Source organism: Accipiter gentilis, chromosome 11 (genome assembly GCF_929443795.1).
Source record: "Accipiter gentilis chromosome 11, bAccGen1.1, whole genome shotgun sequence".
Classification (NCBI taxonomy): domain Eukaryota; kingdom Metazoa; phylum Chordata; class Aves; order Accipitriformes; family Accipitridae; genus Astur; species Astur gentilis.
In genome coordinates, this window is record NC_064890.1 from 33,274,065 (window position 1) to 33,294,783 (window position 20,719).

The 20,719-nt window shown below is 43.6% G+C and overlaps 1 protein-coding gene across 1 annotated transcript in view; it reads right to left on the reverse strand.

Annotated features, from left to right (window-relative positions):
- PRICKLE1 (prickle planar cell polarity protein 1) overlaps positions 1–17,057 on the reverse strand; it is a 65,867-nt gene extending 48,810 nt beyond the window's left edge. Inside the window, exon 1 of the mRNA XM_049814327.1 lies at positions 16,918–17,057. The gene's annotated coding sequence lies outside the window, so the exon portion shown is untranslated. The remainder of the gene's footprint in view (positions 1–16,917) is intronic.
- Positions 17,058–20,719: the final 3,662 nt, after the last annotated feature.

Here is a 20,719-nt window from a genome sequence, read left to right on the forward strand (position 1 = left end):
TTACTGTGCCCCCACGAGTCCCATTCTCTTGTAATCACCACTGTAATCATCAAGGACTCAAGTTCTTCAGTGGGAGAAGAGTAGACCCAAGTCTGGACCAAGTTAATCACTAGTAGGTAAGAACATATGCAATACTTTAGATGGAAATGAGTCTTGTTATTGAATAAGTTTAATTTTCAAGATGTCCTCCTGACAGACCCTACTGATAAGAAAAAAGGACTGGGGAAAAAAAGAAAAGCACACTCACACTTGAAATTCTTCAATTCTTGAATGGATGCTTTAAGTACAGATGCAAAAAATGTACTTTTGGTGGAATAAACACAATCTTGTATAAGTCTGCCAAAGTAATCAATACTTGCCAGATGTCACTCTATCCCAATAATTTAAGACATTCCTTCGCAATAGTGCAGTAACATTTTATGGGACAAGCCAAAAGCAAATCACATGAACAGATGCAGCTTAAGCATAATCTATAAATTGAGTATGAACAATTCAAGAAAAACAATGGATTTTAAGTGACATTTTTTGCCATCATTAGGGTACAGATGTTTGATTAAAGATGTATTTGGTCTTAAGGGAGAAGCTTCCAAAGACGTTGCCAGTAGTAGTCCAAAGTTGTCAAGTCCGATTATTTTTACATAAGGTAAATTTGCCCAAGAGTTGCCTTCATGAAACATCAGCTTAGAAGAGTTAAGAACTTCAGAGCTGGAAATGCTACAGAAAATGGCCTTTTTCATTGGTTTAGATATTCATTTTGTTTTATGAGCTAGGTTCCCCAGCAGTACTACATACTTCTGTGAAACATTTTGTCCAGATGCTGCCCTGATGCACCATATGGTGGCTTTACAGAAGCAGCTCACAAACTAGGTCCATCAAATGAACTCAATCCTACTGGGGGGGGGGGACGGGACAGCCAGTGGCACCAGAGCTATACATTCTACAGAAAGGGACAGGGAATAGCCTAGGTTTTCATGAAAAAATAGCTTTATGAAACAAAGAGGTGCTGTGTGGAGACAGCAGTCTTCAGTAGTCATTGATGTAATGTCAGCCCTCCAGTGAACTTACTTGATCTTCCAGAAGAAAAAAAAAAACCCACCACAACCCTGTCCTTGCTTTTCAGTGCATTTTGTCTTATTTCAAGAAACATTTCTGACATTTGGTAGAAGCTTCAGTGAAGGGGATAGAGCTGTCTGCCTTTTAAAGAGACTTTTTTAAGATTGAAGCAACACTGAGATGAGAATAATTTTATTTACATCACTAGGCTTTCCTAGAGCTAACAATCCTGCCAAATCTTAGCTTGCTTTCATCACAACACAGACATTGAACTTTGGAATATCAACTGCAAACTGTTGCCTGTATTGTCAATTTTTTGTATTCCTGTACTACTCTTTACATATTGGGGTACAGAGAGCACATTATCTACTTGGAGGTGAAAGAAGTGTTACCCAATCAATATTAGCTTCCAAAATTCACGCTAGGAGAATTAAAAACAAAAATCCCACATGACCACAGCCTGTCATCCCCTGAAGGCATGTGTCATGCTGCCAGACATGATTAGAATGTGATAAGAAAAGAATTTTAAAAACACTAAAGATCATGTACAGGAAGCAGCTTCAGGGTTATGACTTATCAATCGAATCTATTTCTAGCTTTGTAACTAATAAGAAGTGGTCAGTCAGACAAAACATTCTGTTAGTACTTGCAGTAAGACTTATGTATATTCTAAGTTCCAAATAAAAGTATCTGTATTTTTAAAAGCAAAGCATATTTGTTAAGAAACCTTAGTCATTATAAGAAAAAAAACTGTTCAAAAAGTAAGGGCCAGTTCCATTCCTCCCTTGTTCTGAAGGTGTCTCTGTCTATTTGTCAAACATACCCATTACTGGGCAAAATTATTTCTAGCTATTTGTTATTCACACTCTTTTGGTGTGAAATATGGGCAACTTTGATGCTTGAAGACAGTTTCTTGAGCAGGTTGCTCAAGACCAAGAGGATCACAGGCATTACACACTTTATCATTACATACTGAATCCTGAAGTGCTCCAACTGCTGCTGAAGTTCAAAGGACTCGCATCTCAGATGCAACTACATTGTTTTTAAAAGTTCTTTTTTTTAAAAAACTTATCTTTCAGGCATATTTGAAGCTGTGCATTGTCTGATGAAAAATGAATGCTAATGCAATAATAGTCAAACATTTGGGGCTTGGTTTCCTTTTTAAAAGCAGTACTGCATCACTGAGCACTTCTCTATGGCAATATTGATGCCTCGTGATCGCACAATAAAACTAGCATCAGGGCTGAGCAATGCTTCACTTAAAGCAAGATGTCACTTAAGAGACATCCCATTTTCTAGAAGCGCATAGGAGTTGACTATTTTTACTTTTCAGTTGTTGTTGGTGGTGGTTTGTTCTTATTTACTTGCCCTTTCCCACTGGCTAATGAGTACTTCCCAGACTGCGCTTATCTGTACATATTCTGCACCAGTAAGTCCTGTAATTTGGAAACATTTTTGAGAGTCCCTCATTACACGTTGAGTTTCAATCCATTTTAACACCTTATAAGATGCTCAGCACCGCAGATCTAACTCCCTGTCACCCAATGGCCAAGTTACATACTAGGTAAAGTACGCTTCATAGCAGCTCTTGCTTCTACGTCCCCATATTGCACTTTTGGCCAGTCAAGAGGCAATTGGCAATGTTCTCTGTTCAAATGCAGAACAGGATGACAACAGCAATAAAAGAAACCTTACAGGAGGCCCATGAATCGCTTCATTTTTTCCAATATGAGAGAGTGGAACAGCATGTTCCCATCAGTAGCTTACTCCTCTAACAAACCAAAAAGCAGGTGTGAACGACATTAAATAGGGACTGCTAGAGACATACAATTAAAACCTGGCATTTATCTGCAATTATAGCTTCTTAGGACAGAGGAGACAGTAGCATCACATAGATATAGCTGTATTTAGAGTCCGCGTATAAATTTGTCAGCAACAAACAACTGGGAGGAAAGGATGTGGAAGAGAAAGGCAGAAGGAAGACAGAAGGATTCCTCGAGGAGGTTAAACTGCTGCCACACACAAATACCCTGTTAAACACTGACCAAGGGTTTGTGTGCCATGTGGGAGAATGTTAATTGTTTACAGGTACTCAGGGCTGGACGACTTGGATGAATACCAGGAAGCAGCATTGAGAAAGTCCATTGTACAATTAAGAAGGGAGAGGAATCGCTGAAGGAGGCACTTTCATTTAAGCCCATCCTGCTAGTTCCTAACCTAATTATTTACCACTGAGGGTTTCCTTTCCCAAGATTGAATTCAAGGAACAAAAAAACACCCCGAAAGAATGTTTTCTTTCTCTTGTGGGAAGAAGGGTACAACAGGAGACAGGTCTTGTTTGGTGTAGCACTAACCAGTATTTGTAGAAGATAAAAAAAAAAAGCCCTGGTCCATTTGAGAATGGCTTCAACACCTGCCACTCAGGTGATTCAATTATTAGTACCTGTCTCACAGCCCCATCAGAAGTCTACAAAAGCCAGCAACACTTTTCATGTTAACAGGGTAATGCTTACAAGAACTTAGCTAAAAACTCAAATATGCCTACAATTCTGAGAAATGACCGTTCCCTTTTTAAACAATATTTTGGTCAAGTTGGCCAGATGCTTGAGTTCTGTACTGCCAGCAATTCCTCTCCATTTCTTTTCTGCAGAAGATGTTCTGAATGCTTATTTATTTCACCCGAGTGTAACAACCTACCTGAAGTCTCAGTGGCCTCCTGAGGCACCCTTTCTCCTTCCAAGGCCTTTAGAGGGAACCTGTGGCAGCCACAGCCCGCATCCCAAGCGGGATTAATCCGCAGGCCTGAATTTAGCACCTGCCCATCCTTCCTTCAAAAGCAGGACCAACAGTTACTGACCCCAAATGGCCTCTTCATGATTATCAACAGAACGCATTTCTGCGGCAGTCTGGGGCAGGCCTATCTCGCTCCCATACCTTCAGGACAGGCTCACTTCAGCGCAAAAGCTCCCCAGGAATGAGGGTGATAAGGAAGCGCTCCTTTGGCTATTCGGCAGAGCCCATTTTTTCCTCCCTCTGCTGTCTCCAGGCCTGGCTAAACTAGTTTGGGCAGCTTACTGGGGGGCCTAGAGAAAAAAAAAAACACATCAAAGTGCTTGCTTTTCTTCTGTCATCTCCTCTGCTTGTGGAGGGGCTGTTCTTAGGCTCCTGCCTCCATCTACGCACTCGGACCACCGACACCCTCACGGAGCTGCCACCGCAACAACAGGCAACACACGTCCTCATCCCACCAGAGGGTCTTCTGGGGAACAAAAGCCTGCTGAGGAAAAGCTTGCTCTCCAGGCACGGAGTGCCACAGCCTGCCGGGCTCCTGCCGTACCCCTCCGGTCAGCTGGGGCAAGCCGAGGCCGAAGGCTTCGTTTCACTTCACGTTCTCCAGCTCTACCTGCAAAGTCACATCCACCTTCTCCCCACAGAAAGAAAAATAAAAAATGAAGCAAGATGTCACCCCAAAGGATGTGCATCTAAATGTATCTTTGAGCATATGGGCTGGGACCTGCAAGCTTGTTCCCTTTTCCTTTGGGTTTCAGTACAGTTTTGAACAGTGGCAAATTAACAGAGGCACAGCAAGCAGAGGAATGGGGGAAAAAAAAAAATTCCTCCATTTTTTGAAGCGGCAGGTTGCCGTCTGTCCTTCAAATTCATTTATTTCACTCATTTCAAGCAGGATTCTAATAACTTGAGGGAAATGAAAAAAGCGCGCTCTTCATTTTGCTCCCAGCATCACAGCGAACAGGAGGAATCCGAAACTTCACTCTTGAAATACAGTCAGGCAGAAACGCTTCGAGTGCCAAAAAAGCGCACACACACACACAAAAACAACAAAAAACCCGCGGCGTCGCTTCGACACCTTCTCCCGTAGGACCGGCTTCCCACAGCGCCCGGCGGGAAGCGGGCTCACCGCCAGCCTACGGGCGCCATCTAGCGCCGCTCCCGCCCTTTTCTGCCCCGGCCGCCCCGAGCCGCCCCTCCCGCCCTCGTTTCCTCTCAGGCTGAGGCGAACGGCGAAACGAGCTCTCGTTATCGTTCTGCCCGGCTAGAAATGAAGCCGCCATCACAAGTCACACCAACTCCCGTGCGGCTGCAACGCCACCGCACCTCTCCCGGGTGCCAGAGCCCTAACACCACAGGTCCTGAGCTTTCCGTACCCCACCAGTCAGCTAGGACATCTGCCACCATCTTGGGTGTCTGGACACTGCGTTTGCCTGACCAGACGCGGCCATTGCCCTTCTCATCGCAATGGCCTGCCTCTCAGCCCTTCCCTGGAGTCACCAACTGCAGGAGAGCCCAGGCAGGCACCATCACGCTAGTCTGGTTTTCTTTGCAGAACCAGAAAGGTAGTTGGAGCTCAAGCCCCGTATTTCAGTATTTAAGTGAAAACATCCAGGACTGTCACTAACTCTACATATTTTTCATCTATGCAGTTTTAAGGTGACTATCCTCAAGCATCTCTCCTGCAGGCAGCCAGCACAGCACTGACTTGAGATCCACCTGCACCTTCTCAGGCAGGTACGCTCTGCCCTCCATGTTGTTAACGCACCTTCCCATGCTGGCCCAACAGCTACAGAAACGCTTCAGTTTTGGAGATGTGGATCTCAGGCTTTCTTATAGAAGTGTGCTTGGTGCTCATCTATTGCGTTACAGGTGTAGTGTGTGCAGACAGGTTCACGTGTCTTCCAAGATGTTTTTCTTACGGGCCAAATTCATAGCCGTACCAAGCTGTGTGAATACTTCGGTCAGAAATTTAGAGATAGTTGTTTTGCAGTGTGTCCTCCTGGTACTTATTTTATTCTGCAAAGTGTGGCAGAACAAACTAACTTGCAGGTGAGGGCTGCAACTGTTCCACAGGAAAGAAAAAAAATTGAGGCCACCAGAACGCTGTTAGACATCAATGTTACAAAATTGTCTTTAGCTAGTAATTTTGGAATGCTGACAAGAAGTAATCTTTTCTACGTACCCTTCCACTGTGTACCAATTTTTAATCATTTTTACCTTCCTTAACCAGGACACAGTTGGATAAAAACTGAGAGGCTGCTGGCATTATTTAAAACATTGCTTTACTTCACCCCCCCACCCCCACTTTTGTCCTTAACACATGCATATTCTTAAAGAGTTTTAAACACTTTCTTATAGTGTACACTATGACATGCACCTGTAACTGAACAGAAGGATTACTCAAGAATAATCTATTCACACTCCTGACCCCATACGTTTTTGCTTACTGCCACAGAAGACACAGGTGCCAAGCATCTATCAGAGGCCTCTTGTCAGAAAGCATTTGTGTGAGAAAAAGCTAGCTTTTATAGATGCCTGGAAGAGGTACGCAGTGACCTATTCAGTAGTCATAGTTTTTAGGATACCTACATACAAATCAAGACTGCAAGCAAATGGCTCTGGAACTATTTACCAGAAGGACTGCTTCCTAAAATTTACCTTGGGTTCTATGACAGCTCCTCAAAACTATCTCTAAACAAGTTCAAGCTCTGATCTCGAAATACATCTCCATTTCCTGAGGTCAAGTCTTATTCCACCAGTTTCACAACAGGCAAAAAGTTACTTAAGTCTCCTCACAGACTTTAGTCACCAACCTTATTACGCGATACTGTCTTTGACTAGTTGTCAACCACAACAAATAAACAGCCAGAAGCATGCTTTTCTATTCCCTTATCTTTTTCAATGGAAGCTGCTTCATCCCTGAAACTGATAAGGTGCTTCATATTGCTTGGCAAAGCTTTCAGCCTTTTTTTCAAGCTTGCTGTATATACTAATTTGCATTAGAGACTAATTTTTCCAGATATTCTCATACTCCAGCCACAGCAGCCTTTTGTTTCTCTTGTACCCGAAGATGACTTCGCACACCAGACCTTATGCTTTGAAAGTACTACCAAAAGTAGTTTCTCTTCCAGACATGCATTGCAGCCTCCACAGTAATAACTCTCAGAAGAGCTTAAAAATGCTCCAGGAATGGTATAGCAGAACGACTCCCAAAGCTATCAGATTAAAAACGAGTAAAACCTGCCACCCCCTGCACATCTCTGCATTCAGAAGGCTGTCAGTTCCCTAGTCTGCAACAAGGACTGCTCCACCAGAACAAAGCTGAGAAGCTTCCAGCTGAGAAAAGTTTATTTGATCGACAAGCATACGTATCCCTATAATACACACTTCTCTCCCCCCCCCCATCAGCTATAGGCAAGCACTACTGCACATGATCACAGCAGTTCACAGCAGCAGTGGTTTAGTCTCCATCATCATGCTACCTCACTGCTAGACAGCTATACTTCAAAAAAGCCACAGTTAAAGCAACAATCAATTCACTATGATAAACGCTCATTTTTTTCCCATGGTAAGTAATGCAAAACCTTGCAAGGACACGGGAGAACTTGTTATTGGAATCAATAGCTGTAGTCAAGAGGTCAGAAGCCGGTTGCGCATCGCCTCTGTGACTGGGAAGCCACACTGAAGATGGAGGTCTGCAACACGGCAACCTCGTGCAGCACAGAACGCTTCTGTGGCATCTTCTGTCCCTGATACTTCCCTGATACATAAGGCCACCACATACTAGCTAAGCAACCTTGTGACTTTTTTGGCGGGAGTGGTGGATTAAAAGTTGAAGGGGAAAGCTAAAGGACTGAACAGCACAAGAGGCTAAACACCACAGGGTTTTCACTCTCATCATAATCAAGTTAGAGATAAATGTTAAGTGATAGACTAAGCCTACCACATTCTTCAAGTTTAAAGAGACTCCCTTGTGGACACCTGCGATTTGCTACTCAAGCAGGAAACAAAAATTCAAATAAACCAATAGATCTACTCCAAGTTAGAATACATTACAAGACTCAACTATTTCATGTTATTTTTTTAAACTATAAAAAGAGGCAGTCAAAGCAACGTTTCAGTTAGGTAGAGAATGCTGCATTAATTTCAAAAACTAAATAGTGGTAAAGTTGGAGTCTGTTGCAGTGGTTAATGAATGAGGTGACTGTTTTCAAAGATATCCACACATGTACAGATCATAGCTAGCATGAACAGTTTTTACAGCACTGCTGTATAATCTCATTCAGTTATTTGACTACTGATGGTAATTAAGGACCAGAATCCATTGCCAAAAAATAAACAAATGCGAGCAACCACCAAAACTTAGGCAATGGCAGAAATTGTGTGTGGCTATTCCAGGTTTATTGCCAAGTACTTAGCTGTTCAGAGAAAATCTTAAGTTAAAATAAGTTCTTGAGTAAGTACAAAATCTAAGATTGGAGCCAAACACTTTACAAGCATAGGAAAAACAACGATAACCGAGAAAGTTTGTTTACGTAGAATTAGTATCTTGAACCTGGATAATGAGGAATAAGATTCACAGATCAGAACTACAACAAGATTCACAGATCGGAACTACTACAGCAATAGAAAACCACAAAGAAAGTTTAAGTTGTATGGATAGAGCCAATCCAGCCTTCTTTCCTTCAGGACTTGCACTGGAATACAGCTATACCCCAGACTTTTTGTAGGATCTGACCCTAGTAAGGTAAGTACTTTACCATTCATATTGCTTGTTAACTACCAAACCTGATGTAGTAGTACTGAGGTATTAAATCAAAGAAATGTGCATCATGATTAGGGGTGCTAGCTGTAATGTATTATATATGAAAATGAAACATTATGTACGAAGAGAAACAAGCATAGCAACTGATATCTACAAACTAAAGTCACAGTGGCACATTGAACAATTTTAGGTTAACCAGACTCACTTAAAAATAGAAACCAGAGGCTGGGCTCTTCTCTCACCCCATTTTACATGTCTTTACTTCCATTGATTTCGAGTGGAGTTCTTCACAATTTATGCCATTGTGAGAGGAGAATCAAGCCTTGTGTGTTTGAAAGGAAACAGCAGACATGTTTCCCACCAGAGTGCAGGGGGAGATTTTAAAAAAAAAAACACAAGTATATGAACTGTGAAACCGATAGAGTACACAAGCGAAGGCAGGCAAAGAGGCTCTAGCTGGGGGTGGTGGTGGGGAACTTGCAGCTTATCCAGGGTGTTTTGAAGACTGGGGATTGGTATTAAGAAGTCAGAAGCCCAGTCATGAAACTGGGTTTAAAATAAGATTTTAGAAATAAGTATTTTCTTTCCACGGACACCACTGATTTATATTTTCCTACAGTTATTCCATAAAATGAGGAGTAGGTGATTTTCTTTGCTAAGGACAGAGACTTTCCATTCCCAGAAACTGGAAGGCTGGGCAGAGGCCTTAACTATTTACATCACTAGAAATGGTGCCTAACCATCACTCAAGCTCAAACTGATCTTCCAAAACCCTTCAGGATCATCCAGACAACTAATTTTACAGTAGGTAGAAAGAGCAACACTCGTGACTGGAACTCAATTCAGACAAAGGACTAGATGATTTACAGGTGACAAAACCACCTCATGGTTTGGACCCACGGCACAACAGAAGCTGCAGCTTTATGGTCTATTTTTTGGGGTAGCAGCACATGGTTAGGAAGCTGCTCTTTCACCACCCTGGTGAGCAACTCTGTGTACTAACACAATCCTTGTACCAGTCTGTGCTGTTCTGGGAAGCTCCCTTAAAACAAAAAGCAAGAAAACTCCCAAACCCACAAATGTTTGCAAACCATCTCCATGTCCCTGCTCAAGCTGCGACAGCACAACTAAGTGACAGTGCAAGGGAAATAACTTGAGTATTTTACAGAGGGAATACAGACTTACTATATTGTTTTATCAGGTTTATATACCATAGAAATGCAAGATTGAAGTAATTCATACTCATTCAGCACCCAACACTGACAGAATATTACTGTAACTGCCTGTTTGGAAATGCTTTTTCCCCCACTCATGTGCACAACTGGTGCTGCAGCTCACATACTGGTTTGTAAGTCTCCCCCTGCACTCCAGTAGGAAGACGTGCCAGCAATTTCCTTTTAAAAACAAGTCTAGATTCCCTTCTCACAGTTGCATTAAATATTGGCTGATTTAATACATGACAAAGCAGGAAGAAGATAAGTGCACAGAATTGCAGGAAGGAGGATGACTGCTACCTGCAGAAAAAAAAATGTTGCATAATTCAAGATATACCTGCTGATTTTCATGAGACCTCTTCTTTCAAAGCATTAGTCTCCTTCCAGAGGCCATGGGAAGATGGAAAGAGACCAAGAACAAACACATCTGCCCTTGAATATCCAACTTTGAGTGTTTCAGAGTTAGTTTAAATGCTGAACACTGACTTCCACATCAAAGTAAGGAAAAAAAAAAAGCCTTACATGAACAGAAGCCTGGTATCACCTCAATTCCTAAAATAAGGCCACCAAGTATACCTTTCTACTATACCACAGTCAAAGCGTCCTCATCATAGCAGTACCTCTTTACAGCATCAGCTCCAGGCTAATAAGACATCAACTAATAGGTCAAAAAGGTTTATAAACAGCTACAGTATGAGACAGACAGGGAGACATTAAAAACTAACCTACCAAAATTACAGCCTAAAAGATGGCAGATTCAGAACTAGGCATAGAGCTCTGAGTGTCAGGGGAGATTTTGCAAAGAAATCTGAAAAGCAATAAATCTGCAGCAACGAAACAGATGCCTGCTTGTCACTGTGGTCACTTCAGTTCAATCAAATACCCGCACTGCTCAAGTTCTATATGTTAACAGCTACCCTGAAACTGTAAGAGCTGTTCTTGCATGAAATCAAGAGTTTTATATAACTGGAAAATCATATATTGAGAAAGAAATGGCCTATTAGCCTGGACCACTGAACTACAGTTTCACACCACCTGAAATCCCCTCGAAAGATTGTCCAAGCAGATTGTCTGTATAAAAGGTCAGGAGGTAAAGCTTGATGTTTACTAGATTCACAACCAGCTAAATCAGCCATTCAGCTCACTAACCTACTCGGCAGCACCGCGAGCGCTTCCACAGCTTTTTGGCTGCTCGTGCTTGAACACAACAGTGGCACGTAGGGCTCCCTCTTACCACACGGATGCTCACTCCAGCCTCACCCTAGTACACTGCTCACTTCCCCAGAGCCTCTTGCAAAAGGGGACTCACACTCTCTGGGATCCAGCTAAAGAGAAGAGCTGCCATGATACAACTGCTTGCTTTCTTAGGCAGTTCACATTTCTCCTGACTAGTAGTGGTGCCTCCCAGTAGATACCGTCTGAAATCCAAACCTGCACCGAGCTGCTAAGAGGACAGAACAAAGCTGCATCCTGGGTAACAACATTCTTACCAGGCTGGAAGTTATGTACTTTTCTGGTAGATGAGAGCCTGGTCTGCTTCCTACATGTTTGGCAGTACTCTAAGACGTTTGTTGGCTATTGGCCTGCCAAGCTGTTTAGGCTTATAAGTTCCTTTGCACTCTCTTTATACTATTAATTTTGTTAAATGTAAACATATCCTCTCTGTATCTTATTCCCATATTCCATATGCACAGGACGAACTCATTTCAGTCCTAGGATGAATGGGAACTCAGTATTTATCACACAGATCCACCATGCTTTGCAAACAAGACTGAAAAAAACCCTCTCGCAATGAAGTTATCCATATGATCTTTCTGATGAGCAAAGCATGAGGAAACAGTTCAAAGCTCTCAGAAAGCCATATGTATACTTTTACAAAAGACATCTGCAATTCACCAGCGAGATTCTAGACCTAGCATAATTCATTTAGCAGTCTGTATATAGAGATGCAAATACACTAGGTTCAGACATTTCTTCAATACCTTCAGAAAATTCATTTTAACGTACATAAATATTCACACTTTGAATAGTCATCTCAGCATGCGAAGCTTTTGTTTTTCCTACAAAAATACCGATTCCTGCAAGGAGGCTGAAATAAAGTAAAAATACATTAGTCCTGAAGTATGTACATAAACACATGCAATTTCTTTACATAAACACTTTTGAACTTGTGGGTGATTAACTGTAACACTTGATTACAAAAAGAGATCTTTAAAAAACATCTTCACTAATCACGCACTAATTTTTAACATACTTGAAAACAAGTCAGCTTTTGCTGTGGTTAGACAAGTCGATCCACACTTGAAAGTGCAAGGCAGCTTTCAATTTGTGCCACGGTTATTGTGCATTCATGTTGCTACAGAAATGGGCCATGGGTGAGGGCAGTGTCCGACTACTCCATGCGCTCGACAGGTTGAGCAAGAGTGCCTGGGTGCCTCGGTGAAGTCTCTTGCTGAGCTAGCACCACCTCTGTCGCAGGAGTACTTTGTTCATGAAGAGATTAGGGGAGGATAAAATGGGTAGAGCTGAACACTTATGGCGCTTATGTCAAAGGTGGTTTACATTGCTCCAATGAGGAGCATGGGAATACAGAAGAGATGTGCGCTTTGAGGAGTGGTGCGCCAGTATCTGTCTAGATATGTTTAAAGATTCAATTGCACATTTCTTAACATGCAAGTTTTTCATGTCAGTCTTTTTAAGACTGGTGAGAGAAGATGCAGCTTTCCCACAGAACAAGAGGACGGGAGAATCCTACCACGCAGCATGATCTGAAGTCTACCTTGCTATATTCATAGCTGCATCTATGTTCTTATTTTCTTTTTAAAACACTCAAACACCTTCAGAAATGAAGACGTTTGGACAATGAAGACTCCCTTTAAGAAAACTTAAGGGACTAACATCACCCTGCTTAAAAAAAAATCTCTAAGTTTATTATAAGCATCATGATATTGACATGCAGATTTTTAATCATGCTGGTTGCAATTATACAAATCAGTGATCAAATCCACTGAGAAGTCAGTTTTCATATACACCACATTAACACAAACATTAGAGATGGATTTGGCACGTTGCCGTCAGAGAAGCCTAGTTCTGGAATCATGTAATGCTAAGATTGGGGCTACTTGATGCAAGATTAGAAGGCAACAAGCTCAAAAAGGTGGTTATAAAAACATCACAGGAAACAAAATTTATTTTAAATAAAAGCAAAGCAATCATATTTCAATATTTGGATGGCAGTTGGAAATGCTTTTTTGGCATGCAGCTATTCCACGAAGCCAATATTGTGTGTAACTGGAAACATTTCAAAAAAACAGAATTGTTACTAAAGTCAAAGACTGTAATTGCAAGCTGTGGGATCTGTGCTTAGATAAAAGAGGGGCAACTGAATAAAACTGTTACAGATATAAACCTACAAGCACACTCCATAATACTCTTATCACTTTATTGCCAACTCAGTGGAACTAGAGAGCAAGGCAGGGCCAGGGGGAGAAGAGAAGGAAAATGAACGAGAGAAGCACACACGGCAGAACAGCAAGAGCTATCAGGTGCTATAAATCAATGTTTCAAACACAAACCTTAGACAGGAGTACATGACTTTGGTACAGAACAACTGAAATAACACAGCTCCAGCTTTTGTTGATGTGTAATCCACTGGAAATGAAAGGCCTGCCTGAGAGACTGTCTACCCCAGGTTTACTAGCTAGCAAAACAGTCTGAGCTTGATAGGTTCAAAATTATCTTGAAAAGCAACTCACCAGTCTTACAGTCATATTTAAGAACTTTTAAGGAGTTAGCTTTCCAGGCAGAGTTCCAAGAAAAGGTAAACTAGCAAAAAGCTGTCATTTACAGATATTTTAAAAATACTAAAAATGTTTGTATTGGCTCATACCTCTTGTATCTGAGCACTTCACTCATTTTGTACATTTAAAAAAGCCTCCTTGCATAAGAACGTGCTTGAAGTATTGTCGGTTTGTGCTGAGAAGTCATTTGTTCATTTAGTTTTGCCAAAAAATGTATGAGGTATTTAGCGCACAATACAAACAAGAAAAATACAAAGAGGAAGAGTTATAGCAGATCACTGGTGAGATTTTCTTCAGTAATCAGAAATATCCTTTGACAACGAACCAGCAGCCAAAGAGCTGTTCCTGTAAAAAAACACGTAATTTTGGCAAATTGTGATCTGATAGTCCATCTGGGAATTTCTGCCAGAAGTGCCACGACTTCAGTGTGCTATCACTTGCAAAACATGTTTCTTCCCATCATTCTTCAGCCACAAGGTGGGAGGGGGAAAGATGAGCGATAGCTGTGCTGTATCCTTCCAAGCTGGTTCTTCCCACTATACAACTCCTAATCCAAACAATTTAAGCACACAAGTAAAAGCTACTCATTTCTGTAAACATTTCCAGGACCAGGACCTAAGCATGCACAGCTTACACCAAGCATTTACTAATGACTAGAGCTAACCTCAAGTTTACCTCCGTTCAAAGAGCATAAGCAGAAAACAGTGCTGGCCAAACTGAAGCTTAAGGCTTAATACAAGGGGGTAAACTGATACCAATATAAGTCACTTGGTCATTACGCACCCATCTCGATCAAGTATTCTTAATGCAATATTGTATTATGCAACAATTTTCCCAGAAACACAAATGATGCTTTGTAATTTTTTTTAAAAAAGTAATGTTTCGGAGCATGTTTTTATACCCCAACAGCAGGGTTCTCTTTACTTTAGGATAAGGTAGTGGTAGAAAACAGAAACAAAACCCAGCTTGCCCGTTTGTTTGTTTTAAATGGACTTCACCACTGCACATACAATTAACTCCAGAATGCACAAGACGGCATCCAAGCAAAGAGAGGCTTTAAATTTAAGCGCAACTCTCAGCCTGCTCGGTTAGAAGCCACGTATAGCAGCCGTTGACAATGTATTACACAAGATCCGTATTACAAAGCGAAGGACTTTCAGGCTAGGATACAAAGGCTGCAGCATTAGAAAGGGTCAAAGCAATCTGCAAAGACATAATATGAACCAAAGCCATTTAAATTACTCTGTAAAATGGAGACGTTCATTAGCATAGAAAAGTTTCACAGGAAAACAATGACAAAGTAAAAGCCATCTGATTTTCATATGCTAATTAATTAAATATGCCAAATGCATTTAATCTCTTATTATAACCATAGGGGGAGACAGACCAAACTCTTGAAGTTCTGAAAAGCCAGGTCATTAGCGTGCCAAGTCGTTCTTCAGATCTCCTCCTTATATACAAATTTACATTTCCAACTTATTATACATGTAAGTAAAACCTGGCTCCCCCCCTCCCACTCCCTCCTTTTCTCCTTCTTTGGAAGACACTTGCTACCTCCTACTCCTGTATTCTAAACGGCTTATTAAATGTTAGAAAGAACTCGTTTGCTAGGAAAAAAACCAACAAAAAAAGCACAGAAGCCGTTTTGCCAAAAGCCCGAGTTAAACGCCCCAGTCCCACTAAGATGCAGCATAAGCTAGTTGAAAATGAGATTAATAACATTCTTGCACATATGCATAAAAATCCATACATAGTTTGTCATCTTTCACTTTTAAGTTCAGATGACATTTCTAGCCATTTCTTGCCTTTCCAAACAAGAAAAGGATTCTGATGTTTATGTAAGGTTCTTCTTGCTTAATAAATCTTAAATCGAAACAGATTTTTTTTTAAACAATTACCTTCTTCAGAGTTATCATACTACAGGATATTAGGAAAAACCAGACTCTCCTGTTGCTTTTACCCACATCTGACTCCAATCTTAATAGTTTAGCTATTAACCCTGTAAGGTCCCCACACACACACACCTTTCCCAGTTGATGTTAAAATTTTTATGTGACTGATCTGAGCTTACTCATTACAAAAACCTTTTGTTATACAGAAAGAGAGCAGCTCCGTGGACCTTGATTTACAGGACACAATTAACCGTGCTGTTGGCAGAACCGCACCAGCCCTGCTCATCCGGGGCTCTGCAGTGAGAAATGAAAGAATCTGTCACTGCAGGCAGAGTAAACTGCTCTCCTTCTCTCCTCTCCCCTTCCTTCCCTTTCCAAGCCCACTCTGACCTGCTGACATTTGGGGATGAAAACCCGGCCACTGTCATACACCCGTGCTGTAGAACAGCAATACAAGTCACAATAATTCCTCCTCGAAATAATAATAATAACTAGAGCTAAAGGGGGACCCCCCCCCCCCATCCTGCTAGAAAATCTCAGCAGTCACTCCGAGTTTGCCATGCAAAACATGCAGTTTCAAGACCTCGGTTACCAGCTAAAGAGCGAAACCGGGGAACTTTGCCAGCAGCAACGCTAGCCATTTATTTTTGCCACCTTTTACGTTTTAGCACGTCGGGAATATGCATTGTTAAACTCCAAATCCTCTGTACAAACATTTCTCAGAGAGCTTGTAAAATATCCCCCCCTCCCCGCTGCGTTTCCTGGCTCTCCGGTTGATGGCATTTAGAAACACTGGTACCGGCGGGGGCTTTATTTTGCTTTCCTCGGCCCCCCCGCCGGGGTCCAATGACAGATTCCTCTCCAAGGCCAGACCCGGCCCCCCCAGAGCTCAGACCCCAACGAAGGCGACCTGGATTCGGCCCACCCCGGCCGGATGATTAGATAAATGGTGGCTGAACACATATAGCCGGGGGAAGGAGGCTCCGGGAGCGTCCGCCGCCGTTCCAGAGCTCTCTTTTCCTCGAGGAAAGCTCCCGCATCCTTCACCCTCCTCTTCGGACCGGCGGCCCCGGTCCGCAGCGCTACCCCCCCCGGCCCCAGCCCCGCTCTCCCCAGCCCCCGTCCAACAACTCCGGGCAGGACGGCGCTGCCGAGTGCCGGCTCCGGGCTCCGGGGGGGACACGACACGCTCCTCACGGGCACGTCCCGGCGATGTAAAGCCCGGGCGGGGCGCAGGACCCCCGCCGCAGGGCGGGATACCGCGGGAAGGGGCTCCGCCGCCAGCAGCGGCACGGTCCCGGCGGCGGCCGGGCTTCCCCGCCGAACCCCACCAGCGGGCGTCCCGCCGCAGAGCTGCTCATCCAAACCCCTCTCCCTTCCCCGGCGAGCCGCCGGCTTACCGAACCACGGCGACGTATCCCCCCCTCCCCGGGTCGGCGAGGGGCGGCGGGGGGTCCCGTCACATCGACAAACGGGGGAAAGCGGGGGAACCCGGCTCTGCCCCGTAGGAGTCAGCGCCGGCGGGAGACCCGCATCGCCGGGGCAGCGTCGCGGAGGGGACCGACCGCTCCGAACCTCCTCGTCCTCCTCCTCCTCCGCCGGCAGCCGCCGCCGCCGCCGCCGCGAGTGGCCGAGCCCCGCGCCCGCTCCCCGCCCTAATGGGGCTCCGCCGCCCCGCGCCCGGGACGGCGACATGAGCGTTCCGCCGCCCCCATTGGCTACCGCCCGCAGAGCCCGCCAATCGCCGTCGGGCCGGGGCGGGGCGGGCGGCTCGGGAAACCCGGCGGGGCGGGGCGGGGCGGGGCGGGGCGGGGCGGGGCGGGGCGGGGCGGGGCGGGGCGGGGCGGCAGGGAGGTGGCGCGCTGCCGTTTGAAGCTCCCGGTTTTCACAGAAGTCGTGAAAATCCTTTTTCTCTCCCCCCCCCCCCCCCCTAATTTGGGAAGGGCAGGGACCGCGGTCAGACGGAGCTCTGAGGCCGATCGCCGGCTTTCGCCGAGGGAAAGTGAATTAAAAACTTGCCCCGCTGATCCCTGCAAGGGTAGGCGATGGAGCCTGCTCCGGATGTCTTTGGGGCCCACGGGATGGTCGGTGGGTTGCGCATCCCCACCGATTGACCCCACGGCCCTCGCCATCCCCTCGCCCTTCCTGAAAGATTTGGCAGGGGAGGGCACTGCCCAAAGCAAAGCAACCCTGGTGTGAAGGTAAATAAGACGGTAGAACGAACGGGATAGGCGTTAAAGGGACACAGAAGGAGCCAGGTAGAGATTTAAATCCTGTCCCTTCTATTCTTAGGAGCACTTTTGGTATCAGCGTAAGCCATCGGAGTTTGCAGCCCCTGTTTTCAGTCTCACGCGCTTCACGCTTTTTAGGCAACGCGAATTGGGCTCCTGGTTCTCTAGTGGTCTCGCAGTGTTTAAATCCTCTATGAAAAAAAAAATCAAGCAGAAGGATGAGTAACAATGAAGACGCTTAACTTCGTGCTCTATTTTTTTCTATAGATGCAAATTGCAAGGTGAGGTAATTTTACCAGACTGACTTCTAAGCGAACACAAACTCCCCCCACTTGGTGAAACAAATGTGCTTGGAGCCGTGAAAGCTTAATATAAAGCTGAAATTTGGTCTGTTGTCTGGCAGCGTCTCTCTCGATTCCCTAAACAAGGAATTATTTGAGGTTAGGAAATGGCAGTTTGCCCTTCATGTTTTGAAGCACATTGGGTTTTCCTGTGTTAGCAGAGTAAGTTTCTTATCTGGAATCCAATCTGGTCAAAATCATCTTTCTGTATATGAAAAAATAAAAATGTATCTCACGGGAAACAACTTCAGACTACAACCCTAGGCTACATCTTTATTACCAGCAAGAGTGTTAAACCTACTTATCACCTTAAAAGTTTCAGCTGCAATCCTAACCCTTGGGTGCTCTGCTCTGCTCTTTCCTTGCAGCCCGTATGTAGTATCGCCATCGCATTGCTGAACGCTTCCTTTTAAATCTTAACCAAGTCTGAAAATAAACACTTCCAGATTGCATCTGCGTGGAATTTTTTGGAGAGAAAGCAAAAAGATGCTGGTACAGGCAGGTGAAACTTCAGAAGAGGCGGCCTCCACCACTCTTGCCATCAGAATGAATTTGTATTTCTCCTGTAATTTAAGAAAAAACATGAAGGATGACGTAGAAGTGTGAAAAAAAAGAAATTCTAAAGGTAACACGAAGGAAAGGATGGCAAAGATGGCAAAAGGGCTGCTTGTAGCCAACTGCTGCTATGGAGCTGTTTGTCCCTATCCTGTGTTCTTCCCTGCCACCTTCTCAAGCATTTCTGTAGCACTTATCTCTAAGATCTAAATACGTTTAGACTGTGCTGGCAGCATTGCATGATTTCCGTCATTTACTTCTTCCCACTTCAGGTTCCAAAGGCATAGGAAATAAGATTGCTTGGCTTTTAAATAACCTTGTCAAAGGTGTTTACAGTCGTATATTAGTAGATCTGAATCTGGAATGAAAGAATTTATGGCCAATTCGCTCTTTCAAGTTGTGTATCTGTTTATCTGATCCTCACTTACAAATGCCTCTAATTAAGCTATAAACTCTTAGTTTCTACTTAACCATATGGGTAGCCGGGGAAGTTTGCTGCAGTAATGTAATTTACCTGTTCTACAGCCATGTCTGCAATGCAAATCCAGCATAACTGCTTTAACAGTGTTACAACCTGCTCTCTTTTTCACAACATGGACAGAAATAAAGCATGTCCCCGTTACCAAGTGTAGTTCTGATGAAACAGCACAGTCAGTTTTCTCTTTGGACCTACGGGACTTTGTCTGTGTCAGGGAGAAAATATTCCCACAACCCTGCAAACAGTAGGAAATAAGATAAAAAAATAAAATCTGCAAATGCAAGTCCCGGGGAAGGGGCTACAATAGTCTCCATCAATTTTTTTGCACTTTCCGTGGGAGCCACTTGGCTCTCCTGTGACTTTGTTGCATCCTACCCTCACCTACCATTTGCAGTTTTTAGTTGCATGCACTTTTCATTCAACTTGAGGTCTGCATAATTTGAGGATGGGGTCCACTCTGCCACTGGAGTGGGTTGAGAGATGGTACAAGGAAAACTGGCACATAAAAAGGGCCCAGAGTTACAATATCGATTTGTATATCTATATTTTATTAAATATTTCAAAAATACTTATGCAAGAAAAACCACATAAACTACAGATCAGCAAGTTTAAAAGGGGCTTGAGTCCCAGCTTTGTTACCTTAACATAGCAAAAACCCCAGCTTCCTTGGGACTGTTACCTATTGTATGAAAAATGTATTCTAAAGTATGTTCTATATTTAGGATTTTTCTCTAGAAAGTAATGCTGACGGTTATCATTAATTTCTTGTAAGAAATGCAACTTTTGGCCTGTGTTGCAGGAGCTTAAAATTTAAAAATGTGAACTATGAAAAGTTTTTGTGTGATTTTGAAGTAAGGGGAAAAGCATCCATATAGATTCACACAGGTGCCCTGGAAGGAAATGCCTAGAGCAATCCACCAGACCTTCTTTTCCAATCCTACCTCTTCCAGTGAACACTTTAAACATTTCTTATCATCTTGAAAGTATCCTGTGTTTTCATATTGAGACCTTACATACGGAGTTGCAACCGCAGCTGCAGGTAGGTGAACAAAACCAGCTCCTTAGCTAGGTAGCAAAAATATAATCTAGCGCTGATGTAGCTTTGAGGCTGGCCCGATCTGGAAGAGCTGGCTGGAGCAGATGGTCCCCGGAGGTCCCATCCGACCCTGATCCTATGATCTAGAGCTGTTGGATTCAGCCAATACAGAAGATACAGGTCTGACTGTGCTGTCGAATTACTAAAGCAGTTTAAGTCTTGGGGAATAGAAAAAGGCTGTGCCTGGAGATGGAGAGCTTGAATGAAGTATAACGGTCTTTATACTGACATTAGGCCACCCCACAGGTGCTTACCTGGTGGTTTTAATGTGTATTTAAAACAAAAATTTGTGTTAGATTAGGGGCAAGATTTTGATTATTTGCAAGGTCAGATTGTACTGTTTTGTTTTGGTTTAGCTTTCCTCTGTGGTGTGAAGCATAGGCCAGCTTTACTGGGGGATTTTGGAGGAGGAGCAATGCTTTGATTTCTGCTGCTCACTTTCTACAACACCGCACATTGGGTTTATACTTTTTATTTCTTAGTCTTTCTTCAGGAAGGGAG